We start from the raw sequence: 14,310 nt of genomic DNA on the forward strand, positions 1-14,310 counted from the left end.
GAAGTGAAGGATATCTTTTCTGGAGGAGCAATGGGATCATATTTGGATTTTTGTTAAAATGATTGTTCTCACTCCAGCAACAGAGGGCTGTTACTCTACAGTTCTGATACAGCAAATGGCTAAGATGAAGCTGGGATCTTCCTCCTTAGTCTATTTAATAGATAACTGCAAGGTGGAAAAATGAAAGAAAATTTATCTCTTTTTTTCTAAAAAGAAAGCTCTTTTCAGCTAGCAATCCTGTAGCACACTGAAAGGATAGCATTATGTGCGTAATGTAAAATACCATAACTCTCTAGTAAATGGACACTTATCCTATGCAGCTGCGAAGAGGTAATTGGAGTCCAAAGTGTAAAATACAGTGGAAGGTTACTGAGGCATTCTGAAGAGGTTGGGCTGGATTTTGTAATACATGTGTGGTAACATTCTTTATAGCCTACAATCTTTTGTGTAGTTTGCTTTTAGAATTTAATAAGCCTAGAGTTAGAAAATTTGGAAGTTATTTATTCCCTCTGAGACATCCAAAGGTGGTATCTCTCTGACTGCTAGGGAAACTGGTATCAATAAACAGGAACCGCGTTAGTGTTATTTTGATTATTTTTAGTTTCAGGGTAAAAAAAAAACCCCAAAAACATAATCTGTGCCTTTGGTATTTTTTCTCAAATCTTAGGATCTGGGCTTTTAAACCTGGGGTCTGGACAGCTCTAATGAAAAAGTCAGGGTTTCATCCATGGATCCAGGGCTTTTAACACCTCAGTTTGTGCACTGAGTTGTACTTTCACAAGACCCAAATCATCAGCATTCCTTCAATAGCTACTCTGCAGGTATAGAGGATTCCCTTCTTCAAAGAGATCAAAGAGTGTATTACTTTGTTATTTTTTAAGTCTAGCAGTATTCTAAGAGAGAGAAAGACTGTAGCTAGTGAATTCCTTTAAGTTTCCTTCTATTTCTAAATGTATCTGAATCAGTTTCCATCCCTATATTATTCCCTTTTATCTCAGTGAAAAGGGGAAAAGGAATGATGTGAATGCACGCCAAGCAGTGCACTGGGCTCCGTACCCGTGTCATCTCTACTTGATTCCAAGTTCGACATGAGCTGAACACAATAATTATTTTCCTTCTGTCATATTTGTGATACATGATCATTGGAGAGAATTTAAGGAACACAGAAATTACAAAAAAGAAAAAAAAAAACCATTTTTCTCAGAAACCCAGAGCCTACCTGTTCTCTCGAAACAAATTCTCACCATTCTTCTGAGACATAAATTATTCTCTTTTCTATTGTCCGTTATTTTCTTCACTCTCCTTTCCCCTCAGTCTACAGTTGTTCTAGAAACTCCCCAATACTAGCAGGAGGGTTTTTTTGTGTGTTTTTTTTGTTTGTTTGTTTTTACTAATTTTCATCTCTTTTATGGTAATTCTGAATTTCTCCTCCTTTCCCTTTATTACCAAACTTTTGGAGATTGTATGTGGATTTGGACACTTGTATTTATTTAATGCTCCTAATTCATGTCTCAGTACATAGTATGCTAGCGACTGTTTTCAACCCTAATGAAAAAGCCTGCATTTCTGAAGATGTCCCTGAGTAGCAGGATAAACTCCAACACCTACTAATATCTGAGCTTCATTTATGAAAGCAAAAAACAAACAAAAAAACCCTATTTATTTAAGTTACTATTAGTGGGAAGTGTGCAATTTGCAGCAAAATGCATTCCCACGTGATTGATTTATCTTCCTTTGTCCATCATTTCCTTTCACCACTAAATATGCTCCTCATATTTACTCTCTTTTTCTTATAATGATGATTTCATCACCCAAAGAGTAGCCTAAATGTTTTAACCACTAAGATTTTATTCTTCTCCTTCAACCTGAACAACAATTTGGTCCCCAGATATATCTAGTCTTTCTCTGCTTCCGCTCCTATTGTCACTTGTAAAATCACAGTTGGACAATTTCACTCATGTTCTAGCTGGTATTCTACCTTCAGTGTTCTCCCTACACCCAAACCATGTTCTTTTCCAGTGACTCTCAAACTTTCTGTCAAGACACAAATGCATTATGCTCAGTTGAGAAATGTGTCTCATATTTTTTGTTACTACTAACAAAGCTGAAATTTTTTGAATGATTTACATGCTTTATATAATAAAGAAGATGCTAGAATAATTCTTTAATAGTGTTTTGCTTAAGCAATATTCATTCTAATTTTTTTGAGAGCTAGGGAAAGGGGTTACATTTAGCTTGCATGGTGGTAGCTGTATTAGATATTTCCAGGTTTGTTGTTTTTTTTTTTTCTTTCAGGTAAATATCTCCCACGTGTATCAGAGCAGGGAGAGGAGATTGAGGACCGTTACATAAAAGTCTATTTTCTTAGCATGGAAAAAAAAAAGCTTTGAATGACCCCTTTACTCTGTGTATGTTTATTGTCTCTTACTCCATAATCCTACCTGTACCCCTTCTCCAGTCTCTTAACGTCTGGAACTAGTCATCTTTCCACCAACACAAGCATTCTTTCATATTTCCATGCTCTGAATACCATGTTATATTGAAGTACTTATCATCATATGTTGTAACTACAATAATCCCTCTGCAACGTCAAGTTAACTTAAGACAAAGTCTTTATTTTTAGGTAACATTTTTGTCAATTAAGAGATCCTTGGTTCCAGTAGAAGTTGTTCTGTTTCTTTTATGTGATGATCAGTCAGGTATGGCCACAAGAGAAGATAAAGGAGAAGCTCAGGAAGAAAACAAAGTTTATGATACTCACAGGTCCTAGAGACTGGAGGCATGGCCACATAAGAAAGACACCAGGGTGGTCAAGAGGCAGAAGGGGCAGGATTGAGGGGGAACTAAGGCCACAGTGTTTATTTGGGCTTCCACAGGAAAGATGAGACAGGCCAGAGTAAACAGTTTAGGACTGGCTAGTATGAGTAATTTCAGCAAGCTCTAAGCTCTAAAGGGTAGGCCTTAGTTGCCGGGAACCTGGCTCTGGGATGATTAAGGCAGAGAGAGGAATATTGCTTCCCGGGTGTACCAGCCAGTTAAAGGAGGCAGGGCTCTGTATTGGTTAGTTGGTTTATCAAAGGCATGTTCCAGACTGAGCCCTTTACTCTCTCTAAGAACTGGCTAGTCCCAGGAAGGGCAGTCTCTCCCCAACCAGAAAAGTCAAAACATCATAATATACAAAAGATTAAAAATATAAACAATACCTAAATGAATTATCCTATGCAACTAATTAGAAAATTGAAATTGAAAGTTGGGACTAGCCGTAAAGGAGGGTCAACAGAAAGTAGAAGTTTTACAATGAAGTTTAGAAGAGGAATGTAAAGACAGCTCAGGAAAAACAAATGCTAGCATAGAATGGTATTTCTGTTGGCAAATTGAAAGCTAAGATACCGGTAAAAGATTCTGAGGCTTTGATGCTACATTTCTAGAATCATCGTGGTACTTTGTAGGGGGTGGCTTGGGTAAATAATTCTGCATATCACAACCACAATGAAATTGAACATTTAGATAGCAAACAAGACCAGAAAAGTCTCTTGAAACTATTTCATGTTTTTAATTCCTTTCAAGTGTAACAATGGATAGCAGTCCCTGGTTTCTTCCATGGAGAGAGTAATCATGGGGGGTGAAAATCAGTCCTATCATTGTTTGACTTAGTCTGTACTTTGGAGCTTACCCAAGGGCTGAAAAGTTTGACCTCAGTGAAAGGGGTAGGTGAGACACACAGAGTAAGAAGCCTTATGGAATAAAAGGATTAAAGGAAGCAAAAATTTGGGCTATTCAGGACCCACAGACTATTTTGCACTATGAGTTTTAGGACCAATTTCAAGGAAAGAAGCAACTTTATTTTATAGACCCTGATGTGTTGTATATACTTACAGAGTATTCTCTCCTAACCCCACACATCAAAGTGAGAGCCCTATTATTTGTGTCCAGGGAGTGTACAAGGAGCACAAAGTCTGGTACCAACAAACATAGCACTCTCTGTAGCTGCTGAAACATTTTAATATCGGCCTATTGATTTATTGTTTAGGGTGAAGGTAGGAGCTAGGAAAGGGATAGGACTGATAGCCCAGGAGACCGAGGTTGATTTATTGACAGAACAAGTATAGTCCTCTGGCCACACTCAAAGTAGCACTTTAGAAGTTAGATTTTTGTTTCTATCCTGGAGAACCTTGAATACAAGTGAGGATTCTCATTCCTCAAATCCTAGAATCTAGTAAAGGCTGGCATCAGGGATAGATCTGCCATTAAACAGTGAAGATTCCTATGCTACTTTCCTAGCATTGAGATATATGTTTTCTAATCAGCTGAGAGAAGCTAATTTCTATCATAATTCCAGTAAAATGAAATGGTGCTTTTTTATGGATAAGTTTCTAATGAAAAGTTCATATGATATGTATATGGTAATGGCTTCAAGAAAGGAGTGCAATTTGTATCTTTTAAATATTTGAAAATTAAACTTCACAATTATGAATATATCTGTAATTAGAAGGACTTTATCATAATGAGCATTACTTTTGAGTCTTTGGTAATGAATGCAACTCTCTAGGCAAATTAAAAGTAACCATTGTTAATATTCTCCATGGAACTTTCCTGTAACCATCTGTGTTCTTTCCAATGTTTATGCCCCAAAGGTGGGATAATATACAGGTACCAGGCTCTGGTGTTACACTGCCAGGGTTTTAATCTTAATTTGAATACTATACTTACTCAGCAAATTATATGAGTTCTCTCTGCCTCAGTTTCCTCATTTGTAAAATGTGGCTAATAGTGTTACTTCTGTTAGGATTATTGAGGAAATTAAATGATTTAAAGTCTACAGAATTCTTAGAACAGTGCTTGGAACATAATAAAGTACTCAACAAATATCCATTACAATTATTATTTCTTTAGAATTATTCTAGAAAATCCTTAAGTAAAATCAGTTGGATTGGATTTCCACAGCAGACCAATTCAATAGCAGTAGAGATAAGATGATAAGATGGAAACTTGAATTTGAACCACATCCTGGGGCCAAAAAGGGTTGGTGAAAAGGTCAATTTCCCCAACAACAGTGGGGATGAAATTTCAAAAAAAAATGTATGTTAGATAGCTAAAAGACTAATTTCTCCTACATTTGGAATGTCAAAATTGCTGTCTAACTTCTTACTACTATTTTAAGCATCAGCTTCTGTTTTATAATATTTTAAAATTGTCTGGTCATCTAGTCCATTCTTATTACATGTCCCATTTTTGAAATGAGTATTTTGTATGATATTGACTCAGACAATTGGCTCTTTGTTTTGACTCAAATAGTTTTTGTCTTATACGTGTAAAATCAGTCTTCCACAGACCAATCCGTTCATTCTAGCCTTCCAGGCTAGCCCTGTGCTGCTATAATTGGTATTTTGAAATAGCTCTGAGGAAGTGGACTTACAACATTGCAGTCTAGTATATTAACCAGGCATAAAAATGACTTTGTATTTCTATGGAAGAAAGAGGAAAAATATCCTGACTAATCTTTAATGTACTGACTTTTCACTTTGTCATCTACATCTGGTATTTCTGCAACAAAGTATATCAGTCTTTGAGGTAGAAAACAACCAGGTCCATTAAACCAATGGTGGATACTCATTCATAACTCTTGTATCCATTTGATGTTATGATATGGATACATGTTTACTCCATTAGGTTCTACCTTGCATTGAAATTGAAACACTCTAGCATAACATCAATTTCCTTAGTACTGTGTTTTTGACTTGCACATAGAGGTAGATATTCCTTCATGAGCTCATTTAAATTTCTTGAAAATTTCTGTAAACTTATGATTGCTTCAATAACAGTTTCCTGGGCCTACAGTATATCTTTGTATTTGTATGCCAGAATTTTGAAAACAGTATGGCTGTTTTATATTTTCCTGAATACTAAGAAATATTATTTAAGCCTTCTCTGTGACTACTGGAGTAGTAGATCTTAATGTTATGATGTATGCATTCCAAGAAAGACAGCAAAAGGGCTCTTGCTTCTCAGAAGCATGATCATTTTTGACAGATTTTATTCTCTCAAGATGGTTATAATAATATCTCCCATGCTCATGCTCTTCTGCAATGTTATGTTGTCCCTCCCCCATCAAAAAATGGAGCTTATCTCTCTACCCCATTGAATCTGGTGGGCCTTGTAATTGCTTTGATCAATAGACAAGGACAGAAGTCAGGGTAACTTATCCATCAGATACAGCTAGCACAATGTCTAGGGCCATGACACTTTTAGGGGCCCATGAAAATGTTTTCATTTCTCTTAAAATCAGAATTTAAAAAAATGAACATTTAGGTTTAAGAAAATATTTGAACATATATTTACCTTCCTATCAATGCTGTCATAAACTATAGTTATATATTTAAATTCATCTATCTATCTATCTATCTATCTATCTATCTATCTATCTATCTATCTATCTATCTAATGGAGGAAGGTACCCATGAAAGCAAAAGTGCCTGGGGCTCATGAATGTCATAATTCAGCCCTGGAGTAAGTGATACAATGCTAACTCTTAATGGGCCAGGCAGCTTCTGCTTCCTCCCTTTTGGGATATTTGCCCTGGGGACATTCCCTCTCAAAAGCCAGCCACCAGGCTCTGATAAATCCAGGCTAAATGGAAGGGTCATTTAAGAGCTGCAGCTGAGCTCTCAGACATCAGTCAGTATTAACTGTCAACCAGGTTGTCCAACCTAGTAGAGCCTTCAGATGACTTCAACTTAGCTATTATCTGATTGCACCTGCATGAGGGACATCCAGAAAGGTCTGCCCAGCTTAGCCCAATCAACCCAAAATACTGTGTAAGGCAATAATAAAGGGCTGTTTTAAACCAGTAAGTTTTAGAGTGGTTCATTAGTTTATAGTAGATAACCAGTACCTTGATTGATTCATTCATTCACAATTTATTGAGCCTTTTATAATGTATTATTTGGGATACCATGATATAATATTAATGTAATGAGGACTCTGTTGATGAGCCTGCCCAGGTCACCTGCTTCTTTAAAACCCTGGAGGGTAGGGAAAACATGAATCAAGGTGAAAGTTAAATAAACTCAAAAAGAAGTTCTAAGATTATTTTTAAGTATAAAAAATTACCCTTGACAAGTGTTGAAATTCATTAAAAGAAAAACATCATCATTATTATAAAGCCACATTTGTAGGATAAAATTTTTTTTTTCACGATTATTATATTTTATTTAAAGGTTTTAAAAGATAAGGGGCAGAGCTCACAAAAGTTACCTGAATCATTAAAAACCACAAAGTTGGAGAACTTTTTTTTAAAAGAGTGGATACCAAAATAGCTTTTAGGAAGAAGATAACCTATAAGTCTTTTAAATTGTTGAAGAAAGCAAAAGAAGGCTTAAGATATGAAAGATAAAAGTTATATTTATAAACATGCTAAAGAATACATTAAAAGAAACAAAAAAGAATGAGGAAAAATAAACTGTTTTAATCCTGTTATACATGAACATCATTTCTATGGGAGTCGACAGTCCACTTCAACAGTATTCAAAAAACAAAATCCCCATCACTGAAAGAGCTTCAACACTCCTTTGGAGTTGGCTATTACAGAATTTATCCTGCATATAGGGTATGCATGAAAAACATCCTGGAGACTCAGAATATCTGCAAACATGAAACTGTTTCTCTAAATTGCACTTATTGGTCTTGAATCCCATAAAGGGGGGTCAACTACAACTTGAAGCTTGTCATCTTGCGGTGGGAAAGCAATTTGAAGCCAAAGGGAACTTTGCTACAGTTCATTCATGTGGCTCTAAGTATATTCTATAAGCTTCTCCTCAATGCTAAATATCTACTGAGAATTAAAGAGGAGATGAAACTTTCTAACCAATTCCAAGAATTCATGTAATAAAGGGTAATCATTACAGAGTTTATATATACTCAGTTTTCTTAAAGCCATAGATTTTATTATAGAGAGGAGAAAGAAAATGGCATTAATAGATCAAGCACATGAATTCCAGAATACTGAATTCCTTTTCCTCTTGCTTAACAACCAATTACATCCATGGACTGCAAAATTACAGCCATTGCAAAATTTTTAGTGTTTTGCATCTTGTCAAAGAAAGACCAATATTTTTGCCTGAGTGTCCCCTTAACCTTATGAGCTATTATTTTTTAACTTTCTATAAAATTTCTTTTCAAATAATTTATTAATTATAACAACTGGGAAGAGCAGTGTGAGGACCTGAATACTTCAGCCAAGCAGTGAAGGCAACAAACGTCCTTAAACCTGCTCTCCTGCCTGGATTTTTATATACTAAAATAACCTTTCTCCCTCACTTCTCCGGGGGTACCCAGAAGAGAGTGGCATTTCTTGGCCATCACAAGTCTCAGGTAGAACCTTCTCTGTTCTTCAGTGTTCTGACAAAGGCCTCTGGACCTGTAGCTCATGCCTCTGGTAATTCAGTCTTGTTCTCAATAAGAGAGATGTCCAGCACAGGTAAAAGTAGCTGAAAGGCATCCTGAATGTAGGAAGCACTGTTTGATGCCTCTAGAAATACTGCAGTGATTAATGGATTAAGGACGTCTGCCTTTTCCTTAACCCCAGCAGTTGTTAGGCAGGTGGTGAACTCTTTAGACAGAGAGGACAACTCTTTACACAACACAACTGTCATCTGGGAAAGGGCTCTGCTCCTTTCTATGGCTGTTACTTCCTGCTTCCTGCCATGCAGAACCAGAGCCGCTGTTTTGTGAAACAGTTCAATTGAGCAGGCAGTCAATTCTGCTAGGCTCCGGATTGCAAATGCATGGATATCCTCTATTGAATTGTTATTGATTTGCTCAATTTTTTCTGCTTCCAACTGTTTTTTCCTTCTTCCTTCTCTTCTAATGGTTTGGCCAGAGGTGTCCTGATCCATTCACAGGCTGTATTTCTTGCCCTAGTAAGTTTCTCCGGTTTGGAGGAGACATGCAGCTGGGAAAATAGCTCTGTTATCTCTCTGGTAAAGTCTTCATCCCCTTTCTTCTCTTCCTCCTCTTCCTCACAGAACTCTGCTAGGGAAAATGCTTCTTTGAGTTGCTCCAATTCAAATTTTAGAGTCTCTAATTCTTCTCCACTTAGAGAATTAAGAATAGATTTCACCTTTATTTCACTTTCTCGGGAGAACATCTCCAGAGCTTCTAGATGTGAAAGGCCTTGAAATTCATCAAAGAGTAGCCCATAATGAGTTTTCTTGTCCGTTTCCATGGTAACCTCACTGGCAGTCCGTAGCTCTTCTTTCTCCTTTGCCTCTCGTAAAACCTGAGACAGTGTGGAAGTCCGGTTCATCAGACCCTTGGCTCTTTTAAATCCAGGATCCCCTTCTGCTATTACATCCATTGTCTTTTTCCCAATGAATTCTAAGGCATCCAAACCCCCACTGATAACACTCTTTCCTGTGCTCTGAACAGCAGTAGAGATGGTTGAGAATACCCCAAATGGCCCACTCACTGGAGAGGAGTTTTCATTCTCCTTGGCATTTGTCTCTCCTGTTGCATACTGGACTTCAGATGAAATTTCACTGGGACTAGGGATTCCAAGGGAAGTCCCTGCCTTCTCAATAACATTTGAAATACCTTGTCCTACTGTGGCTACTGTAGCTGAGGCTGAGGAGAGCAAGGACTTGCCCCAACTGCCCCAATAGCCCCATCCAGTCTGGGGTACATCTTTGGAAACAGTCTCTTTGCCTGCAGCCTGTGATGTCTGAACAGGGAGAACGTCTGAAGTCTCAAGGTCACTGGAAGGTTTGGACTCTGGTCTTTTCCGAGTAGAAGCTACAGGTTCTGATTTACTCTCTGACTTGGCACTTTGGTCAACTGACTCAAAATTCTTGGTTGGCTCACAGTTCTCATCTTCAAGGATGGAGGTTGCTTCAGTTATCACTTCAGTCTCAATATCATCTTTATCCGACATGATTAGATCATTGCCGCCTCCACAGCCGCAGAGAAGCCGCTCCCTACTCAAAATTTTTTTTTTTTAATAAAATTATTCAAACCCTGGTTCCACTGTCTTCTAGCTGTGTGATCATGATCACATATTTTAAAGGTTCCGTGCTTCATTCATAAGTAGCTTGTTTGGCTGTTGGCAGACTTAAATGACTCAATATGTGCAAAACTCTTCGAATAGTGCCTGGTGTGTGTGTGTGTGTGTGTGTGTGTGTGTGTGTATGTATTAGCCATTTAAGAAATGTTAGCTTTTTGTACATATATTTATACTCATAAGCATGTTATTTGTGTCTAGAACAAACTAGACTTGATGGAAGGCAAGCATGAACCTACTCCCTTATCTTCCTGCCATAGATTTCAACCATGACATATTAAATTCTCCTTTTAGAGGATTTTTTTCAGAGACAAAGGACTTTGTTATTTACAGCAGAAAAATTAGCATGAGCTTCAGGTTTGTGTTGGTACACCTCAAGCCTAATTTCCAAGGGCGTGAAGTAGACTGGTCCAGATGGACGCTGCTCACAGAGTGAGCTTGTGTCAAGCTGAGGAATCCCAAGCTTACAGAACTTCAAACTTTTATCATGGGCAACAAACAAACCTGGCTGACCTTTGTTCTGCAGGAAAAGATTATCTAATATTTATTGAGTACCTCCTGTGTACTAGGCACTGCAAGACCCCATATAAGTCATTTTATACCGCGTAAATCATTTAATCCTCCACACAAACAAAACTGTGAAATAGGTTATGGAGATATTCAGGGAAGATACATAACTTCCCCAAAGTCACATAGCTATGGCGGACAAATATGGAATTTGGTCCAATTTGGTCTGATGTTTTTCCCTACCTTGCTGTCTAGGGAAAATAAATAATAAAGAAATCTCCTCGAAACCCACCACTTAAAAATGATAAATCCAATTACTATGGCCTCTCATGTTTAGAGAAAGTTGATAAAATATTTCGGATTCATGTATCTCTGAAGGTAGAGGAAGGTGGAGTGTTGGCTCACTGAAGGTAATTGCTATCTTTGGAGCAAGCAGCCTCAGTGCTGGGATTCAGCAAGTGGACTCAGCTCCATCTCTCCCTGGTCTTGTCCTCTTGTTTCATTCTTTCACCCCTCATGCATAGTTAGAAAGCCCTCAGGGAGCTGAAACTTCCAGGCCTATCCAGTATATATTGCATTTGCCAGACACTCAGTCATTCAATCATCTTTTACTCTCAGACTTAGACCCCTTGAACTGATAAAATAATAAGAGCAAACACTCACAGGACTTGTGCTGTGTGCCAGGCATGGTTCTATGCCCTTTACATATTTTACCTCATTTAAGACTCACAAGAACTTCCTAAATAGACACTACTATTATCCTCATCTTTTAGATGAGGAAACTGAGCTAGGAGAGGTTAAGTAACTTTCCTGAGGTCACACAATTAGTTAAGTGCTAAGGATGGGAATTAAAACTGGGCAGTCTGGTCCATAGGCTGTGCTCCTGAGCATTACATTACTGCTATCAAGGAAGCCCGTTCAGTGTTTCTTCCATGTTCTTTCTTATAAGGCTCTGGGCAGGATCTCAGAGCTTTTGCTGCCATCTTACCTCCCCATCCCATGCCCAGAAACTTTTTTTTTCCTTTATTTAAACCCAGAGAAAGATTAAATTCAGATCATTTTCAGAATTTTTACTCAGTTTTTTGGTTGCTTGACTTAGAGTTTACCAAGCACTTATTCCAGTATTCTTTTTAAATGAATCCATCATGAAGGCTGGGCTTAACATTACAAACCTTGGAGAAGAAACAGACATGAATTGTACAAAATTAATCAAGACAAATGCAGTGTCATTGGTTCTATTGTCAACTTGCAGGGCCCACAGAGTTTTAAGGTGATTGGCATCTCAGTGGGGATGGGAAATAATAAAGAAGATTTTCAAGGTTATGTGAAACAAAAATGGTAAAACAAGCTATCTTGCAAACCCTCCTGGATATATAAAGGAACCCTTGGAATCATATTTTCATTGATTTTGTGGAAAGTTTTAACTGAGCCTTATTGAAATATATAAAATATTTGAGGAAAATGTTCATGTTCACTTAAGCACCAAAAGGTCTTAAGAAATGCTATATTACATAAATTATAAAAGGTCCCAGGAAATTCATTTTGTTTTCAAAGAATTAGCTAAAATTTTGAACGGATTAATTATTTAGGTACTTTTGAACTGAAACACAAATGCTCACCAATCTTCTTTCTTGTTTTCTGCTGGGTCTGGCAACTGTCTAGTTTAATTTGGAGAACATAATAGGCTTTGCCTAAGTATCCATTGTGTAATTTTAAATATCTCTTCTGTAGGGAGAAAATTGATTACCTCTTATATTCTAATTGGAAAAAGCACTCACAATATTAGTAGCGCATTCAGGAGGAAAAGATAAAGATTTAGACAAGATAGTAGAAGGTAATTTCATGTTCATTTTTATAGTTATATTAGAAAATGGGCCCAAATGTGAATGACATAATTATAGAAGTATTTACCTTAATTGAGGTCTTGTCACAAAGTTGACCATACTAGTTTCAAAATTGCTAATAGTATTGTGCAAATTGGTCAATATTAATAAGCCTGTATTTTGAAACCCAAGAGAAATAGGACAACATGGACAAAGCTATGAAATTTCCATACTTAGGTCCTGGTTCTTTTAGAATTCTGGAAGTAATACATCCCTCCTCCTGATTCACACACACACACACACACACACACACACACACACACACACATATACATGTGATGAAGACCCACTACCCAAAGGTGATAATAGGAAAGACTTACAAGTCCTTAAGGATACAGGTGAAATAAGGGGAAGGTTGGTCAGGACAGAGCAGTGAAGAGACACATAGAAATAAAACTCTCATATGATTTCACAGAAAAATCAAAACCTTTTCTTTTTCCACATTAAAACTGAAGGGAATATAGGACATATGACTTCTCACTCTACTTTAAAATGATACCAACTCTGCTAAAGAAAAAAACAATGAATTTTTCATTATATTTGAAAGTAGTTGTACAATTTTATGGCAGATGAATTCTCTTACAGAATCTTCGGTCTCTGGTATAACAAATCCCTCACATAATAAATCTTTTATGACTCAAGGAAACTTTATGTTTTTACCTAAATAAACTTTTTCCTATGAGATGTTCTTCAAAAAGTATAACAACTTTAGTAACCTTCAGTTGTGGGATCTATTTTACGTTTTTGGCGCAGTGAGACCAGTTCTTTAATTCACAGAGGTAATGTGGGTGTTCACATTCCCACAAAGAGCTAGCTTTCTTTGGGGGAAAACGTTGCTTCCTCCCACGTCAGTGAGCAGAAGTGTGACCAACTCCTCTGCCACACTTTCTGCCCAGTGCTCTCAAGGCTTGGGGGAGATTATCTTGGGTTGTCCTTGTGTATCTTCATTGCCACTGTTGTAGCTGAACTTTAGTTATAGGAGAGCAGTTTTCTACTCCATCCTGACAAAAGCAGACAATGAAAAATAAACAGGAAAACTTTCCCCTCTTTGGGCCAAAATATCCCATTGAGAAAGTAGCAGACTAATAGCAATGCAATGGAAGCTCCCTTTTTGATAAAATCAAAGAGAACCAAGGCACAAAAATCAGAGTAGCTAAATTAGCACTGGTATAAGAAACCAGGTCTTTATCATTTTAATCAGTTATTATTGTCACAAGACTTTATTTCAGAGTATCTCAACCTTGGTGCTATCAACATTTGGGGCTAGATAATTCTTTGTTGTGGGGGACTGTTCTGTGCATTGTATAATGTTTTGAAGCATTTCTAACTAGGCCCACTGGATGGTCACCTATAGCACCGCCTCCCACTCCCAGCAGTTGTGACAACAAAAATGTCTCCAGACATTGCCAAATGCCTCCTGAGAGTAACATCTCCCCTGCTTGAAACTACTGCTTATTGGAATCTATGCATAAAAATCCATAAAACCTGGCATATAAGTATTTATTAAAATGAATAAATTAGCAAGTGAAGGTGATTAAATTGCTTATCCCATTGCCTAGTATATAGTTGAATACTTAGCAAATAATAATTCTTCCAAATCCCAGGTATGATATCTTGTAACTAAATTTGCCAAAATTAGTTCCAATTCCTGGCTTGGGAGGGTAGTTCATCTAAAATAAATGTTTGTGAATGAAAAATACATAACAAATACGCAGCTGACACAAACTCTTGAAAATAAAATTTGCCTCTGCTCTCTACTAATACCCCGTTGAAACAGTAAAGAGATTTTTTAAAAAGCATAAATTCCCAAAAATGGGAAAAGAGATGATTACAATGACATTTCTGGAACTGAAAACCAAAAGAACA

At 37.2% G+C, this 14,310-nt stretch overlaps 1 pseudogene; it reads right to left on the reverse strand.

Moving 5' to 3' along the window:
• Window positions 1-8,334: 8,334 nt before the first annotated feature.
• LOC137778060 (protein FAM114A2 pseudogene) lies at window positions 8,335-9,965 on the reverse strand (annotated as a pseudogene).
• Between the last annotated feature and the right edge of the window lie 4,345 nt (window positions 9,966-14,310).

Source organism: Eschrichtius robustus, chromosome 15 (assembly GCF_028021215.1).
Source record: "Eschrichtius robustus isolate mEscRob2 chromosome 15, mEscRob2.pri, whole genome shotgun sequence".
In the NCBI taxonomy this organism is placed as follows: domain Eukaryota; kingdom Metazoa; phylum Chordata; class Mammalia; order Artiodactyla; family Eschrichtiidae; genus Eschrichtius; species Eschrichtius robustus.